This window comes from Miniopterus schreibersii (assembly GCF_964146895.1).
Source record: "Miniopterus schreibersii genome assembly, chromosome: X".
Taxonomy (NCBI): Eukaryota; Metazoa; Chordata; class Mammalia; order Chiroptera; family Miniopteridae; genus Miniopterus; species Miniopterus schreibersii.
In genome coordinates, this window is record NC_138104.1 from 74,120,123 (window position 1) to 74,139,664 (window position 19,542).

At 37.6% G+C, this 19,542-nt stretch overlaps 1 protein-coding gene across 3 annotated transcripts in view; it reads right to left on the bottom strand.

Moving 5' to 3' along the window:
- CLCN5 (chloride voltage-gated channel 5) overlaps positions 1–19,542 on the bottom strand; it is a 172,324-nt gene that overhangs the window by 24,853 nt on the left and 127,929 nt on the right. Inside the window, exon 1 of one of the 3 annotated variants that reach the window (XM_081126090.1) lies at positions 1,599–1,809. The exons of the other annotated variants lie outside the window; for them this stretch is intronic. The gene's annotated coding sequence lies outside the window, so the exon portion shown is untranslated. Of the gene's footprint in view, positions 1–1,598; positions 1,810–19,542 lie in introns of those variants that run through there. 3 annotated transcript variants of the gene reach the window in all.

Sequence of the window (19,542 nt, forward strand, 5' to 3'; positions counted from 1 at the left end):
TGTGATGGACTTGTAGAAACTTTTACTGAGTATGTCAGAACAGACTAAGATATAAAAGTAGAGATTTAAAGAGCAGTGTAAAACTCCATGATGATGTCCCTCCTTGATCCCTCAACTGGAAGAAACATCCATTTTTCCAACAATCACAGTCCTTTTTCTGCTTCGCCTTTAACACTTCTATTACAATTATTTATGCAAATGCTTTATTTTCCTTTCTAGACTAGAAGCTCTGTGAGGGCAGCCCTAGATCTGACTCATTCATCACTGCCTTCTCCAGCATCTAGTACTTGCCTGAGGCTCAATAAATACCAGCTAAACCAAAGTTTGTTTGATAACTGCGGTGATGAGGGAGAAGTATTCAAACTCAGAAGTTGTACTCATACAAGGTTACTTAGTATAGCTTAACAAACTTGTTCAAGATATTTCCACAATCCTCTGGTGGAATAAGATTTAGCTATTAAACACAAAATGTAATACTATTCAGGTATTTATGCAAATGCACTCTGAGGAAAAATGCACAGTAATGCCATGATTGAACTCAGACAGCCAGAGCTCACATTTGCAGCATCAACCTTGGCAGGTACAAAGCTTTATCTAGACAGTTTGGTGATGAATTCCTCTGCAGAGAAGGCCAAAGTGGGCCTGAACTGACCACCCCCCCCACTCTCCCTATCTGCATCCCCATCTTCACTCTAAACTTCTAACAGACAACTTCAGTACTCTGACAGGGTCAGTTTGAATTAACACCCAAGCTGTATCTGGTTTACAAATCTGAGTCTTCCCAATACTTAATTCAACATACTTTTCACAAGCATCACACATATTTGAAAGGAAAAGCTCTGCAGAATCTAAATCATATTGAGGGTAGGACTGGGGGTGGGGTTGGAGTAGAAGAGGTGAACAAGTTAATCTTAAAACCCCTAATCAAAGTCCTTTCTCTATCTTCCAGCCTACCTGGCTGTAAAATGGTTGGCTGCTGAATCACCAGTCCAGCATTTCCTATCATGTTAGTGGCATACTGATAAAGATCAGTGTTGGTGTGCTGTTTGAGAGCTTAGAGGGAAATAGCCAGCTAGGAAATGAGGGCAGAAAGAGAATAAAGTATGTGAGGAGGGGAGAAAAAAAAACAAGCTGTTTCAATTCTCAAGACAAACGCTGACATGAACACAGGATACAAAACAATCAGAAATTTACTTTTTAAAGCAGGTTAATGCTTCAATTGAATATGCTCTGGCTTAAGAGTGTTCCTTTCAGGAGAAATTAAATAAGGATTTTGTTAAACTTATTTTTAAAAGCAATAGCTATCTAATGTTACACTATTATCAAATGAAGCCCCCCAGCTTGAAGGATATTATGACAAAATGAAGATCTGCAACAGCTTCCTAACAGAAATGAAAGAATACTCTTACATCACTAGGTAACACAAGCACTGCATCATCCTTCTTTGTAGATAGTCTACTGCTATAAACACAAATTGTCAGGCAGCTCTAAAAGAGCAGGCAGTCATTAGAATCTGACAACAGACTGCTTGTGATTCTCCAGATTCCCTTCTCCCTGGGGTCATGCTTTGGTCCCTGGCCAGGCTCAAGTCTGCTTACCTTCAATTACAGCTTTCTTTTTTCTGCCTCAAGGAAGAAATAACCTTGGCAGCCCGCATTTGGTCATTTAGGTTGAGAAGCTTTTACAGAAAGAACCCCGGTATAAACTGCTTTAGAGGGGCACTTGCTGCGTTCTCTTTCACAGGAACAAACACCACCTAAAGAACCACCAGTGTTCCCCGGCAGAGAGTGTGATGTCACTGTTGGAATCACGTGACCAGACCCTTGGACCAGCCTTAGAGAAAGGAAGATTTTTTAACCGAGCACAGAAGCCTTAAAGATGTAGTCTCATCAAAACAAATGCCATAAAAATGAGGGCAGTCAGGGCAGTTCAGAAAAACTGGGGTCCATTTCCATCTGACTTCTTTCGCTTAGTGTAATACCCTCAAGGAAGGACAAAAATCATATGATATCACTCATGTGTGGGATATAAAATAAAAAAGAAACAAATAAATGAACAAACAAAACAAATTCACAGATACAGAGAACAGACTGCTGGTTACCAGAGGGGAGGGAAGAGGGAGAGGGCAAAATGGGTCAAGGGGGTCAAATGTATGGTGACGGATGGAAACTACCTTTTGGCGGTGAGCACACAATAGGGTATACAGCTATCAAATTATAATGTTGTACACCTGAAGCTTTTATAATGTTATAAACCATGTTACCTCAATAAAAAAAATTTTTAAAGAGAAAACTGGGGTCCAGACAAGTTTTAGTCTTCAGACCTCATTTAGCAGAAAATCCAAGAAGGCAAAGTAGAAATCTCCAAAAGCATTTAGAGTTACAGGGATTCTAAGTAAAAAGGGGAGAGAGGCAAATATGGAAAAGAATTTTTTTAATGTGTTTCATAGCAATAACCCAGATAAAATCTCACAGATACAACATTGAGTGAAAGATCCCAGACACAAGCGAGTACATAGCATGATTCTTCTGTTCATACAAGTTCAAAACCAGACAAACCTACATTATATTCTTTTTGTATAGGATACAAATTTAAGCAACTACATTACAAAGAGAAGCAAGAAAATGACAAAAGTAAAGACAGTGACTATCCAGAGGAAGAGAAGAGGTTGTCATCTGGATGGAGTGCATGGTGAGGGTGGAACTTCTAGAATGCTTGTAATTTTTCTTGATCTGAGTGGTGATTACCTGAGTGTTGACATTATAATTATTCTTTAAACTGTACACATGTGTTTTATACCTTTCTATGTAAACATCATAGTTAGATAAAAATATTTTTAAAATGAACTGCACATGAACTGACTATATAAGGTCAGTTCTTTAAAAGCACCTAACAACTTTGAAAACCCAGAATATGAAAATGAGTTGTTCCTTACTATTAGTGTTCTAGCCAGAAAGCAACATCAAATCTGATCTCATTAATCCAAACTGGGTAAAAGTAGCTATTTCAGCCATGAAAATAAATTCACAACTTTATTTACATTGTTTTAAAGGCTTTCCCTTCCCTGGCCCTATTCTGAAGGCTATTTTTATACAGATCTTAATTGTGCAATAAGGCCAGTTCAATAAAGAAGAATCAAATTGCCATCTCCCAACTTCCTAAGTGAATCCACAGGACAGCCACTGTTAAACATTAATCCAGTTAGTGTGCTCCAATAATCAAACCTAAATGGAGGGCTTTAAAATGTGGGGTTACTCTCATCAACTCTTATGGCCCAATGCATCCTGAAATGTTAATACAATAAAACATTATAAAATGTGAGGAACTTCAAGAAACCTGTACCCTCTTTGTTCAGTCCATCATTATAACATCTCAGTTTCTTGATGAACTAATCTAACATGACTGAGAGTTAAAATGAAGTAGAAACTGATGGTATTATGACAATGAACTACAAAGCTTAAAAAGCAAAACTATTTGTGGTCCAAGTGTGACTGTCTTGCACAATTATACTTTTTAGAAAAGTATCTATATCTTACTTAAAGAGGATGACATGCCCAACCTCACAATCCTCCTTCAAAGTCATTCTCTATTAAGTAGGATTCTACCTCAAGTATTTAAAGACCACTACGGAATTCACTTATATTATCTAATAAGACTTACATTACCTTATGAGATTATTTTAAACTTTAAGATGCTATTTGTTATGGTACCTAAAAAATGTGCTTCAACATACAGTGACTGGATCACATAACTAGTACCATGTTACTAACTTTTGATGAAAGTTCATATATTTTTCAAATGCTACATCAGTGCTTCTAGGGGAAGGACTTTTTTATTACATGTAAATTTACTTCTTTTCAAAACTAGAGGGCTACTAGCTATGATGCACTCCTCATACTAAAATGGGGTTTAATTACAATTCAGATTAAGAAATGGGGCACTGCTATTCAAAATTTGATATATTTCTTTTACTCTTTTCTACGCCCCCATTCCTTCTCTGCCACATTTATAATCTCTAGTATATGTTCATTATACAGACTGCCAGATGTAGGTCAATTGATATTATTGTGAAAATAAAGAAATGCTTACCAATTATTAATGCATCCTATGCTAGAAACACAATAATATAGTTAATATTCGAGGACAAGCAGAGTTATCTTTCTGGAACAGAGATCTGATCAGATCATTTTCTGATTTCTAAAATGAGTGACTCCTACAGAAATTTTTTATTTGATTTGATTGATTGGAGAGAGAGAGAGATTTGTTGTTCCACTTATTTATGCATTCATTGGTTGCTTCTTGTTTGTTCCCTGACTGGGAATCAAACCTTGGCGTATCGGGATGATGCTTTAAGCAACTGAGCTACCCAAGCAGGGCCTCCTACAACAATCTTTTAAAATTTTCAGCCTACAAAGACCACTTAATGGGCATTTGGCACAAGTGTGGACCAGGAATTTTAAAACATCTATCATAAAGCTTAGAATAGGAAAAATAAAATATTGTAAAATGTATAATAATGATGATGAAAATGATATTACTACTATTTTAGGTTTCATCAATGAGAGGGATTAAATTATTGGCACTTTTTCATGGAGGTATCTATAATATCTGACTTGATAAATAGCTTTAACTGTAGGTCATAGTCCACATCCAGTTGGTTTCCTTTTTTTTAGAATTTTCTTATTTAGTAGAAAGGGTAAATTCATGACTTGGTTGTCAAGAATGGTAGCAGAAATTACCTACCCATTCAGAACCAACTACTAAAGTAGAAAGAAAGTAATAAAATGCAAAAAGCTTTTCAAGACACGGTGTATTAAGAGTTAAGCTTCCACCCTGGCCAGTGTGGCTTATCTGGTTGAATATCATCCCATGCACCAAAAGGTCACTGGTTCTATTCAGGGTTGAGGGTTTTGTCCCCTGTTGGGGTGTGTATAGGAGGCAGCTGATGGATGTTTTTCTCTCTCAGTCTTTCCCTCTCCCTTCCTCTCTCTCTAAAAAATCAATAGTAACATATTTTTTTAAGAGTTAAGCTTCTGGTGTGTTAACACTCTGCCAAGGAAGGTAGAGGAAAATCCAACAACAACCCTAAATGTCTAATTTGGGTACTTAGGTAAATCTAGATTTTTATCTCTATACAAAAAAAAAAAAAAAAGTAAAATTTAACTCAAGTTTTGAAGGCACAGTGTGCCCTAAGTTATATATAAAATAATTCAATGCTCTAACAGAAAAATGATTCCAGTACAATTAGATCTCAACTTGACTGATAGAAGAAAAGTCCTCAAAAGACTAATTTGCATTACTTGAGTCCTTGAGGTGGGGCAGGGGGGAGCTACAGAAAAAAAAAGAAATATTAAAACAGCTTTTCCAGAAGAGTAGTCTTAGGTCTAAAAACTTAACAATGGGTCTTTAGAAACACACTGCTTGAATGAGGAGGCACATAAATGAATGCATTTAGCTCATTTCCCTTTATGGAAACCACTTGATAATTTTTTTCTAAAAATCACATGATGCTTAAAACTAGAAAACCCCTTAAAATACAAGTTAAAAAAAAATTGCTATTTGAGAATGTTTATTTTAATCCTTAACCAATTTGCCATTAGAAATTTACCTGGGGGCTGAACAGTAACTGATTAAATGAACTAGTTAAACACTAACAAAAACACAAGGGGAATGAGGATAGAAAGAAACCTTGTGCAGTGACTCTGAAGCCTGGCTTTAGTAATATCACAGTTGTGTGAGGGCGCACTTACTGGCAGCAGTCTAAAGAAAGGAATAAGTACTCAAAGAAATGGGGAGGGCTACTGGTGTGTATCACATGACTTTAAATAGTTAACTTTTTAAAACGTATTTCAGTTTTTACAGGGATAGATTGTGGTTTTGCAAGGCTGGTAACCACATCTACAAAATAAAAAATCAATACTCCACCTAGCACACATCAGCAGATATTCATCCTGGGGTCACTTAAATTTCACCTTCATTCTATAGCAAGTACTTAAGTACTAAGAGCCTATTGTATGCCATTTCTCACTTCCATACCTGCACCCCCTTCCCTTCTTAATTGGTTCATGAATTCTAGATCTCCCCATAAGTCACGAACCCTTTCACATTCCATTCCATATATTTGAGAATGCATAATAGCTGAAGTCCAATAATTAGTCAACACTTTTAGGACCTTTCTATCTATCAATGTGTGCCTCCATTTCACTTCTATTTTGCTTTCCCACTTATCCAAACCCAGCTTGTGAAAGGCAAATATTGGTGGAGTAGCCCTCACATCTGAGCCTGGGATAGTATTACAGGACCATGTTATGCTTTACTATATTATCTTAGTTTGGCCCCTGGAACACTTATTCAGGGCAACTATTCCATTGGTACACATCTGTACAGCCATGCTGGTTGTTAAATACTAAAATACCTCTATAGCTATAGATAAATAACCACTCTTCCCTGAAGACTCTCCTCCCCTCCAAGAGTCTCCTAGGTGGCTCCTGAATGTTCTCATGATGCAGCAGCTGGAACACCATGAGGATTCAGGACACTGCCCAGTCCTATGTCTTACATCCCAGCCTGTGTTGTTTTGAGTTTCCCCCAATCATTCATTTCATGTAAGGACTGACTGCTGTGGTCCCTGCTCACAACAGATTAAAACTTGAAGTTGTCTAAGAGGCAGGGAGGACAATAAAGAGGAAAATCTCTATCCCAACTCTGCTGAGAACTAGACAATAAAAAAGGTGATGACAGATGTGGGAAATAGAACTGCAGAAACTACAACCAAATCTCTGATATATACCACTGAGATGAAATTTGAGAGTTGTATGAAGTATATAGGAAGGAGGGGAATGGCAGAAAAGGATGGGGAAAAGGCTTTAAAGACAAGCATGAGTCTAGATTCTAACACCACCTACTGACTCCTTGTTTCCCACTGGATACAGCTGCTATCCCCACTGGGTTGTAGTCATTTGCTTGTGGTATACCTATATGTCTCCTACTCCCAGTATCTGCTCTAATCTGGAAGTTCCCAACCCAATCCACTTTCATTACCAGTGGAGCCATGGTGGTAACTTCCAGAATTACCACAGTTAGGTAAAACCACATGAGGGTTATGGCTTGGTATCTGCAGGCTCTCACTGGGCTAAATTGCCACAAAAATCAATAGAGAACTGGAAGTAAAGAGGCTAGATTTGACAAAGCTGCTGAACAGGTTGTCCATGTAAAGAAAATAGCCCTCTGCTTCATTACTTGCTCTATATTCCTTCCTTATCACACTTGCATGTTTATGGGATTGAAAACAGGATTAGGGAATGTAAGGGTAGGAAGACATTACCTTACAATGCACACTACATTCCACAGTGTTGGGAAGCCCTTTGGTTAGCATGATTTTGTGTAATTACTTGTAATTATTGTTTTAGATGCAGCAATTCTCCAGTTCTTTCATACTAAGTCTGCATTGGTTTCTTTCTATTAATCTCAAAAAAAAAAAAAAAAAAAGCTGGGACAAGACATTAGCCATTATTCTTTGGTGAGAGAAAAAGACTTCAAGAGAAGTACCAATGAAGAGATTCATACTGAATTCATGAGAATCATGTGATGTCATGGACAGAAAATGAGTTTAAAAACATTTATATGAAATACAGGAATTGCTCTTAAAGAAAAATTAAAAATGGAACTGCCATTTTACCTTGTGATCCCACTTTTAGGAATATATCCTAAGAATGCTGAAACACCAATCAGAAAGAATATATGCAACCCCTATTACTCTTAGGAGTGTTATTTACAATAGCTAATATCTGGAAAGAGCTCAAGTGGCCCTCAGTAGATGAGTGGATCAAAAAGCTGTGGTACTGAGGGAAGAGGGGGGAAAGCTGTGGTACATTTATACCATGGAATACTATGCAGCTGTAAAAAGGGACTTCTTACCCATTGAGGCAACATGGAGGGATCTGGAAAGTATTATGCTAAGTGAAATAAGTCAGTCAGAGAAAGACAAATATCATGATCTCACTTACACATGGAATCTAATAAACAAAATAAACTGACAAACAAAACAGATCCAGAGACATGGAAGCATACAATAGACTGAGGATTCTCAGAGAGAAGGTGGGGGGGAGGGGGATTAACCAAAGTACTTATATACATATATGCACAACCCATGGACACAGACAACAGTGAGGGTGAAGGCTTGGGAAGGGGGAGAGAGTGGAGAGGAGAGGATCAATGGGGGAAAAAGGGGGACATCTGTAATACTTTCAATAATAAAGATAAATTTAATTTTTTAAAATATATCTTTATTGATTTCAGAGAGAGAAAGGGAAAGGGAGAGAGAGACAGAAACATCAATGATGAGAGAGTCATTGATTAGCTGCCTCCTGTACACCCTCTACTAAGGATCAAGCCCCAAACCCAGGGATGTGCCCTGACCAGGAATCGAACTGCAATCTCCTGGACCATAGGTCGATGCTCAATCGCTGAGCCATGCTGGCTAGGCAATAAAGATAAATTAAAAAAAAAAAAATACTTGTACCTTTGCACACCAGTGTATGCATGTTATTCACTTCAACAGTGTTAGTAATAGCAAAACCTGGAGACAAAGAAAGAGTCCAGTTATGAGGGAATAATGCAAGGAAAGAAGTAGACTGATGTGTACTGAAACAGAAAAATCCCCCAAACATATGTGAAAAAGCAAGTTACAAAATAATAAGTAGAATATTTTTTTAAATAAATATCTGTGTGTTAACTGGATAGAACAATAATTGAAAGGGTCATACTGAATTATTTGGGGGAGTTATCTCTGGAGAGGGAAGTAGAGGGGGTTTAAATTTTATATATATGCATATTGTTTGAATCTTTATAGTAATGTGTACTCATGCATTATATAAATGGTTCTAAAAAGAAAAATAAACAATGATAACACAGCTAGAAGAGTAGATGGAACAATGCAAAGGGCAGACTTCCATTCTAAGAGGCAGATTACTGAGGTATTTAGAAACAAAGTACGTGACAGTTTCTGGAGAACACCAAGAGAAAAGCACCAAGAGGAAGATGGCTTACTAAGTTTTTCAATGAAAGTCAATGGGAAGAAAGTCTTCCTGATCAGACCTATTATCCAACAGTGAGAAGATACGAATTTTAACCCTAGCTGCACAACTCACTAGAAGTGTCATGTTAGGCAATTGACTTAATTTCTGTGAGTTTCAATTTCCTCATCTGTAAAATGAGGAGGTATTAGCATGTATGATTTTTAAGATCCCTTCCAACCCTCATACTCTATCATTTTGGCAATCATTTTTTTGGTCTCTTATACATTGTGATGAATGACTTTTGAGAAAATCTTAGCTTTGAGGAATTCCAAAGACATTTTGATTATAGTTATCTGAGAACACTCCTCTGGCAAGATCGTAAAATGGCACTCCCAATCTTTAGCAAAGAAAAGTAAGACTCAGCTCATCAATAAAGTACAGGACAACCTGGGATCCAATGCTTCTGGTATATTGTTAACTACAGCTATATCAATATAGAATCAGTATCCTTGGAGTACCTGCTAGCCACAGACCCCAGAAACATCCAATACACACTCCTGAAACATTACAGCAACACTTTCCTCTAGCCCAGGGGTGAGATACCTTTTTATTGCCAAGGGCCATTTGGATATTTATAACATCATTCACGGGCCACACAAAATAATCAACTTAAAAATTAGCTATGAAAAAAGCTCCTAGATTTATTGAATTTTGAGTCCTGCCTGTGGTTACCTTGGCAGGACCAGAGCAACATTCCCCATCCCTGCTCTAGCCCATGCCACAAATTGGAACAAGGTGAGTTTAAAAATAATCCACTGGGGAGTGCCAACAAGCCTCTAAATATATATATTTTTTCTTTCTTCCTTTCTTTCTTTCTTCTTTCTTTCTTTCTTTCTTTCTTTCTTTCTTTCTTTCTTTCTTTCTTTCTTTCTTTCTTTCTTTTTCTTTCTTTCTTTCTTCTTTCTTTCTTTTTCTTCTTTCAGAAGGGACCAAAGTGGTTTCCCTAATTGAAAAAGAAATGGAGAGCTTCCAGATTCGGCTCTGGCAAATAAAGAGTTTAGAAGTTGTCTGTCACTCCCATCCTTACAACAAACTGAACAAACTGGACAAACTGAAAAATCAGTAACTTCTCTTGGGCCCACCAGAGAGTAGAGGTTGCAGGGGAAACTGCAACTCCCAATTCTGAAGAGACAGGCTTATCCAAAGTGGCACAACTGAGATCTGCTTATCTAGAGTAGAAAAAGCTGGAACCATGATCTCACAGGGACACTTAAATGGCAACTTTGACGAATTGCTGAAGGCTGAGTGTGGACCTGCGTGGGAGTGAGAAACACTTGTGTCCTACACTTTTGTGGGATCTACCTCCAGGTACTGCACCAAGTTCTCAGTGAAGATTCAAGAAAGATCCTCTCCTGGCTCTGAGGAGGTAAAGAGTAATCACTGTGAAATATCCCAGAGCTCTCTATAAGATAGGCCTATGCTCCAGGGGAAAATTCTTTGGCTGAGCCTTATCCCAGTTGGGGGAAGGGCATTCCTTCCACTCCAGCACCCTCCCTTCCCAGCCTTCTAGTCTCACCGAAGAGAAAAAAAGCAGAGTCAACAGGCTCCTGGGCTTCCAGGAAATGCGTTGAGAAAGCTGAGGTTAGGGACAGGAGTAGGAGGCAGGGAGAACAAAAACATATACCACTGGACTAAAACTTGTGACAGTCACAGCCACAAAACACAGGCCCAACAGACACTGAAATTTAATCAGAGGATTATAAAATGACCTGTTCCCCCATACCTTACCACCACACCAACAGGATTTTAGTATAATAACAGTGAATTATAGCTGAAAGAGCTACAAGACACAGATTCTCTATCAAGGAGATCTACTAAAGAAAACTCAAAATCAAAAGGGAAGAGAAAAACAAGGACACTATAGGAATTTAACCCTTTGGCACTGATAGTTACACCAAACATTAAACACTGCCCAACTCCACTGGCCAGGTAGCTCAGTTGGTTAGAGCAGCGTCCCAATATGCCAAGGTTGTGGGTTTGATCCCCAGTCAGGGCACATATAAGAAGCAACCAATGAATGCACAACTAAGTGAAAAAACAAATTGATGTTTCTCTCTCTCCCTCCCTCTCTCTCCTCCCCCCCTCTAAAATCAATAAATAGCCCTAGCTGGTTTTGCTCAGTGGTTAGAGCGTTGGCCCGTGGACTGAAGAGTCCTGGGCTCAATTCTAGTCAAGGGCACATACCTCGGTTGCAGGCTTGATCCCTGGCCCTGGTTGGGGAGAGTGTGGGAGGCAACCAATCAATGGGTCTCTCTTACATTGATATTTTTTTCTCTCTCTCCCTTCCACTCTCTCTGAAAAGCAATGGAAAAAAATATCCTCAGGTGAGGATTAAAATAATAATAATAAAATAAAAGTAATAAAAAAAATTAAAAACTATTAAACACAGCCCAGTTCCTAGAGAGTTTACCATAAATCCTAACACAGTGGAATTAAACTAGAAACCAATAACAGAAAAATAGCTGGAAAATCCCCACCCCCACCCCCAAATACCTTCAAATGAAACAACACACTTCCAAATAATCCATGGGTCAAAGGAATCTCAAGAAAAATTTAAAAATATTTTGAAGGAAATGAAAATGAAAATGCAACATGTCAAAATTTGTGGGATGCAGCAAAAGCAGTGTTTAGAGAGAAATTTATAGCATTAAATGCAAATATTAGAAAAGAAGAAAAATCTAAAATCAAAAGATCTGAACTTCAGCAAAGAAGATATGCAGATGACAAATATCAAAGAAAAAGATGTTCAACATCATTTGTCATTAGAGAAACACAAATTAAAAAGAAGAAATACCACTACATACCTATTAGAATGGCTAAAATCTGAAACACCGACAATACCAATTGCTCACAAGGATGTGGAGTAACAGCAACTCTCATTCATTGCTAGTGGGAATGCAAAATGGTACAATCCCTTTGGGAGATAGCTTGGCAATTTCTGACAAAACTAAACATAGCCTTATAGTATAACCCAACAACCACATACCTATATATTTACCCAACTGATCTGAAAATATTTCTACATGGAAAGTCGCACACAGATGTTTATAGCAGTTTTAGTCATAACTGCCAAAAGTTGGAAGAAACGAAGATGTCTGTCAGTGGGTAGGTGAATGAATAAACAGTAGGTAAATAGAATAAATAGATGAAATTCCAGACAATGAAATACTATTCAGCAATAAAAAGGAATAAGCTACCAATCCACACAAAGACAGGGAGGAAACTTAAATGCATCTTGCTAAGTGAAAGAAGCCAATGTGAAAAGGCTACATACTGTATGATTTCATTTATGTGACATTCTGGAAAAGACAAATTTATAAAGACAAAAAACAGATCAGTGGTTGCCAGGGGCTCAGAAGGCAGGTGGTTGAATAGGTAAAGACGGGGAATTTTTTAGCAAAGTTAAGCTATTTTTCATGATATTGTAATAATGGATACATGTAAAAATACATGGAACTTTAAAACACAAAGAGTGAACCTTAATGTATGCAACTTTTTAAATTCCCAGGATAGAATGCAGTGTGTGACAAAAGAATCTATGTTACAGCCCGGCGGGGCGTGGCTCAGCGGTTGAGAGTCAACCTAGGATCCAGGCGATCGGGGTTCGGTTCCTGGTCAAGGCACATGCCCGGTTGTGGGCTTGATCAATGACTCTCTCATCACTGATGTTTCTATCTCTCTCTCCCTCTCCCTTCCTCTCTCTGAAATCAATAAAGATATATTTAAAAAAAAATCTATGTTACAAATAGGTGAAACAGCCTCACTGAAGTGAGTAAAGGAAAAAGGTGCTGACCCAAGTGACTGGAAAATTAGTGGAGTCTGTAAGACTAAAGAAAAAAGGAATTATGTATAAGCACCATACTCTAAGTGACAGAGTATTTAACTATGGGTTAACCATTTGAAACCACCATATGCTAGAAGTAAACAATTAACTAATGGATGATAGATGGTGGGAGCCAAGTTTCTTACTACCTGGAGTCGGAGGTTATAGACAAGCAGGAGGAGGCTAGAATGATCCATATGGTAATGGATTAGAAATAGAGATATCAGCATGATCTCAGGTTTAGCTTAATGTAGATACAGATGGATATATGTAGATAATATATCCATTTATAGGTATGAGTATATACATGGGTCAGTATACAGGCATATATTTACTTTCTGAGAGGCTGAGAGGGCCTAGAAGGAACAATGGCCCAGTAGACAGGAGCACAGCTAGTGCCCAGAACTTGGTTTCTAATACCATTCTCCACTAAAAGAAACCAGGGCTCCTTGGAGAAATGGCTGCTTCTAGGACTGGGAAAGAAATATATAACATAGGCCTAGAGCATACTGTAGTGCCAGAAAGTAGATAAGTCTCAAGAAAACGTAACAGTGACAGCGGTATGTCAACAGGAAACATCCATTTGAAAGAGCTCCAAATGTCCAAGGCTGGAAAATTTTTGAAAAAAACAAATAAATAGTAATGGATTATAATCTAAAGTATAAAACAAATATGAGTCCCTGCTGACATAAATAAGTGATTGAATAAATACATGGGAGAAAAGAGAGAAATCCCCCATGCAGAGCATTACAATTATTTTCTATAGATACTTCACTTTCAAGGAGATGGAGCATAATTCCCTAGTTCTTAAGTGTGGCCTATGCACTTCCTTCCAAAGAGTACATTATGAAAGGATAAAGAAAGAGTAACTTTACAGTGGAGAAAACTGACAAACAGTACCTCAGCTAGGTGATCAAGGTCAACGTCAGCAGTGACAAGCTAACAGTAGCACTTTATTTAAGAGTAGGAAGAGTAGTCTTCTTCCAGGAAACCCATAATCTCAGACTAATCATGAAAACGCACACACACACACACACACACACACACACACACACACACACACACCCTGATTGAGGTACATTCTACAAAATACCTGGCCAGTAATCTTCAAACTGTCAAATTCATCAAAAACACTCTAGTAAACCATCACAGTTAAGGGGACCCCGAGGACACATGATGACTAAATGTAATGTGGTATCCTGGATGGGACATTAGGTAAAAACAAAATAAATCTGAATAATGAATTTTAGTTAAGACAAAAATAAAAATAAATGAATCAATAATTGGGGGAGAGATTAGAGGGCATAAATTCTAAAATCTGACCAGATATTTTCCCATTAAGTAACCTAAAGGAATCCTTTAAAGCCTGTGGACATCATTGCAGGCCTGATTTTAAGGGTTCAGCATATAAAACTGGTCTGTGGTTTGTAAACTCACAGAGCTTCTGATACAGGCCACTTTTTCTCTCAAGTTTAAAAAGCAGCAGATAAATCATTGCGTTTTAAATTCTCCTGCAAGTTATATAATTTGTGATTTCTACCTATTTTGAGAATGAAAGATTCTTTTGAGGTGGAATTATGTTTCCATAACACTTACTATATATATTATAGTCAATAAAATATGATTGGTCTAATGGCAAAAAAAAAAAAAAAAAGCAGCTACAATTGCCATTCTCCCAGGCTAAGTGTTTAGGGAAGTTTGAGTATTATGAAGGTGATGGATTCTGAATTCCCTTTCCTTGTCCTCCCTGCACCATCCACACAATTGCTTGAGTCAGACAGTTTGGGAGAGCCTAACTGAGGTGATGATGGTAATTTTTTCCATGAGCTAGAGCCCAAGATGTTTTCCATTTCTCTCTGGAAATATAGCATGATCTTTTTTGATAGTATGGCAGAGCAAACAGAACTGTTTCACAACTTACTTGGTGGATTTCATGTACCGGCATGATTTTCATTTTAAAAGGCTGTTTTTCCTTTTCTGGGACATTGGAAGGTTATGTTGCGGCTTACAGGTGATCCAGGCACGTTGTCACATGACGAGGCCACAACCTGCTCTCATACTCCGCCTGGGCTTTGAAGTCACTCATGACTCTCTTCTAGTTTATTCCCCATATCTAAATGGTCCTATCAAGCCCACCTCTGAAGTTTCTCCAGAACTTAGTCCTTCTTCTCCATTCCTGTTATCTTAATTCAGGCCTTTTGATCTTTCACCTAGATTGTTTAAAAATAATGGTTTAACTGGTCTTCATCTCCAGTCTACTCTTTCCCCGAATCCATCCTCCACACTGCCATAAATTTTCTAAAACACAAATCCAATCATATTATTCTTCTGTTTTTAAATAATTTGATGACTCCTTGCTTACAAGATAAAGTCCAAAAGCATACATAATCTGAACCCTACCTAGATTTCTAACTAGATCTCCCACCCTATCCTCTGCTTTCCTCCCTCCAAATCCAACTGCCACCATCCCCACCCTGGGAGGCTCAGACTTCTGACAGACAGACTCTGGTTTCTTGAATAGAAAAGACTCTCTTGTGCTGCTGTGCCTTTACCTTCATTGCTCCCTGCCAGGAATGTCTCCTCATTCAATACTTAGGCACACTAGGTAGAAAGACAAGGAGATGAGGGAAAGAAGGGAATCAAAGATCATTACTAAAACAGAACAGTGCTGGGTTCATATCTGGGTGCTCCATAAATATTAAATGAGTGAATGAATGAATTGTTGACCATGAGTTCTAGGCTGCTGAGGCAGGCAAATGAGAATAGATGGAATATGAGAGTAGCTCTGAAATTTTTCCTGTTATTCAAACCCTTTTTTTATTTTCCTCTCTCTCCCCTTTTTCAGATCCCCATGTTTATGTTTCTTCTAATATACAGACTACTATAAGACCACCTCAGATGAATTTAACCATGTCATACATAATTTACTTATTCATTCCTTATAAATCAATCCTTCTAGTCATCTGGAAAACAAGAACCACTTCTGCTTTTCAAGCTCCTTTTAACTTATCTTTTTAGTACATGCTATTGTGCCTGGTACAAAATGTATTATTTTATGCACAGTTTCACCACCAAATAACAAGAACTTTATGACCTATTCTGTTGTTTTTATTAGAAAATCCCATGTGTAAACATTAAATAAAGTAAGAACAATTAAAAAAGAAAAGAAAGGAAGTTATATCATTACAGAGTGTAGTGACTGGACTGACTTTCATGGCTCATGGAAAACAGCATAATTATTTTATGGTCAGAACTTATAAACCACAAGCAGCCATTCTCCTATAAAGGCTAGTGAAAAGTGATAAAGGACTACTCATGTAAAAACACACTCAACAATCACAAGCAATGCCAAAATCTTATCTGCCTCAGTTTCATAGACTATTAAATGAAAGCAAAGGATACTTGCTTGCCCCAATCACCTACTGAGAGCAAAGTGAACACACTAAAAGTACTTTAGTGATCCAAATGCTATATGAAATCATTTTCTATTAGAAGTAGTGATGATATAAGTAAGCTAAATCAGTCTGGTTTAGCCAGAAGGCTTAAGGAGAGGTAGCCAGTTTAAGTTTATGGAAGCCCTAACTGGCCATTTCACTAGAACCAGTAATTGTTATGACTAACTATGGTTATAACTACACATAAGTGGAAGTGACACACAAACACACATCCCTTTTATAGAAGTAGGCAAATATGAAGTCACTAAATACCAAACCATGAATACCTTTCTTTTATGAATTTTAAATTCAGGTGTTTTCTTTTGTCACTTTCCTGAGATATCTTTACTAGGTAAATTTCATTTTATCCTTTTCATATACTGCAGGATTTTTTTGTTTGTTTTTTTCCTATTTTTTATTTTTATTGAATTTATTGGGGTGACATTAGTTAATAAAATTATATAGATATCAGGTGTACAATTCTATAATATGCCATCTGTATATTGTATTGTGTTCACCATCCAAAGTCAACTCTCCTACCATCACCAGTTGTCCCCCTTTTATCCTCCTCTACCTTTCCCCACCCCCCTTTCCCTCTGGTAGTCACCATACTGTTGTCTGTGTCTATGAGCTTGTTTCTATTTTGTTAATTTGTTTTATTCATTAGATTCCACATATAAGTGAAATCTGGCTTGCAGTTTTCATACCTTTCTAACTAGTGTTATTCCCCAGTTATCTTCTATTATCATTCTGTTCATTTGCATCCTAGTACTACTTATCACAATGGGTAATTAACCAGGTAATGTTTGTTCACTCATTTACCTAACCAGATCTAAATTCTGGGTCATCTTGGATCTCATCTAAATTAATCCCACCACTGTATCCCAGGTGCCTACAATAGTGCCTGGTTCATACAGGTGCTCAAAAAATATTTGTTGAATGGATGGGTGAAGAAATTTGTCCTCACAGTAACAGTAAAGTTAATCCAAACTTCTTAGCATGGCATTCAAGGCTCCAGCTTACTTATTTGGGCTTATATTCTGCCCTTTTTACACCTCTATATATTATGTCTGTTGATATCTCTGTAAAATGTTGCTTTCTGCCTGGAATGTTTCTTCCTATCAACTAACTAATCTTTCAAGACCCTCTTCAAACACATGAAATCTTTTCCAATCCTCCACAAACACACACACACACACACACAGAGAGAATGCTTCTTCTATTAAGTTCTTATAAGAGCTATAACACTTCTATTATAGGGTTATAACAGAAATTTAAAAATAATAGCAGTAATAACATTTTATTGAACAGTAACTCAATGCCAACCATAGTAATAAGCACTGTATATATTATTATCTCATTTAATCCTGAAAACTACTCTAAGAGATAGACGCTATCATAAGTCCTTAGGGGTATGTTCAGCTAGCTAAAATCAAGGCAGGGATGGTGCCTTAAAGCCTTGCTAATTCTCAAACCTCACAAAGAATCTACACTGCTATATGTCCTTAACATAAATTTGCTAAATAATGAATTTTGACAGTAGTTTCTGGTCCCCTAACTTTACTTTGAGAATGGCAATTCCAATCAGTTAAAAAAGAACAGAGAGTAGTTTTAAGTAATTATACAAATTTAACGTTAAAGTGATGCAGTCCTTTCTAACCACAACTAGGAACTCAGAAGTGACAAAAGAAAAGGGTGATATACCTAGCTATATAAATTTTTTAAATATCTGTAGATTATTTTTGTTCATAGTAAGTAGGTTATTTTATATTTTTAAATACTATTTTTATTTTTCAATTACAGTTGACATACAATGTTATATTAGTTTTAGGTGTATAACCCAGTGATGGGACATTATACAACTTACTAAGTGTTCCCCCCCAATATTTCCAGTACCCACCTGGCACCATACAGAGTTATTGCAATATTATTGACTATATTTCCTATGCTGTACTTTACATCCCCATGACTATTCTGTAACTATCAATTTGTACTTCTTAATCTCGTGACTTTTTTTCACCCAGTACCCCAACCCCCTTCCATCTGGCTACCATCAGTCTGTTCTCTGTGTCTATGAGTCTGTATCTGTTTAGTTTGTTCATTTATTTTGTTCTTTAGATTCTAAATATAAGTGAAATCATATGGTATTTGTCTTTCTCTGCTTGATTTATTTCACTGAGCATAATACACTCTAGGTCCATCCATGCTGTTGTAAAGAGTAAGATTTCATTCTTTTTTATGACTGAGTCATATTCCATTGTATATATGTACCACAGCTTTTTTATCCACTCATCTATTGATGTGCATTTGGGTTGCTTCCATAGTTCAGCTAGTATAAGTAATGCCGCAATGAACATAGGGGTGCATACACTCTTTTGAATTTGTTTTTTGGGTTTCTTCAGATAAATCCCCAGAAGTGAAATTGCTGAGTCATAAGGCAGTTCCATTTTTAGTTTTTTGAGGAACTAGCATAATGTATTCCATAGTGGCAGCACCAGTCTGCATTCCCACCAACAGTGCATGAGGGTTCCCTTTTCTCCACATCCTTGCCAACACTTATCATTTGTGGATTTATTGATGGTACCATTCTAGCAGATGTGAGGCGGTACCTCGTTGTGGTTTTAACTTGCATTTCTCTGACGATTAGTGACTTTGAGCATCTTTTCATGTCTATTGGTCTTCTGTATGCCCTCTTCGGAGAATTGTCTATTCAGGTCCTCTGCCCATTTTTTTTTTTAAATTTTATTTATTTATTTTTTTGTTAATCCTCACCTGAGGATATTTTTTCCATTGATTTTTAGAGAGAGTGGAAGGGAGGGAGGGAGAGAGAGAGAGAGAAACACCCACATAAGAGAGGTACATTGATTGGTTGCTTCCCGGACACACCCCAGTTGGGGCTGGGAATCAAACCTGCAACCCAGGTATGTGCCCTTGACCAGGAATTGAACCCAAGACCCTTCTGTGCAGGGGCTGACACTCTAACCACTGAGCCACACTAGCCAGGGCCTCTGCCCATTTCTTTTATTGATTTCAGAGAGAGGAAGGGAGAGGGAAAGAGAGAAACATCAGTGATGAGAGAGTCATTGATCAGCTGCCTCCTGCACACCCCCTACTGGGGATTGAGCCTGCAACCAAGCAAGGCATGTGCCCTGACCAGGAATCAAAGAGTGATCTCCTGGATCATAGGTTGATGCTTAACCGCTGAGCC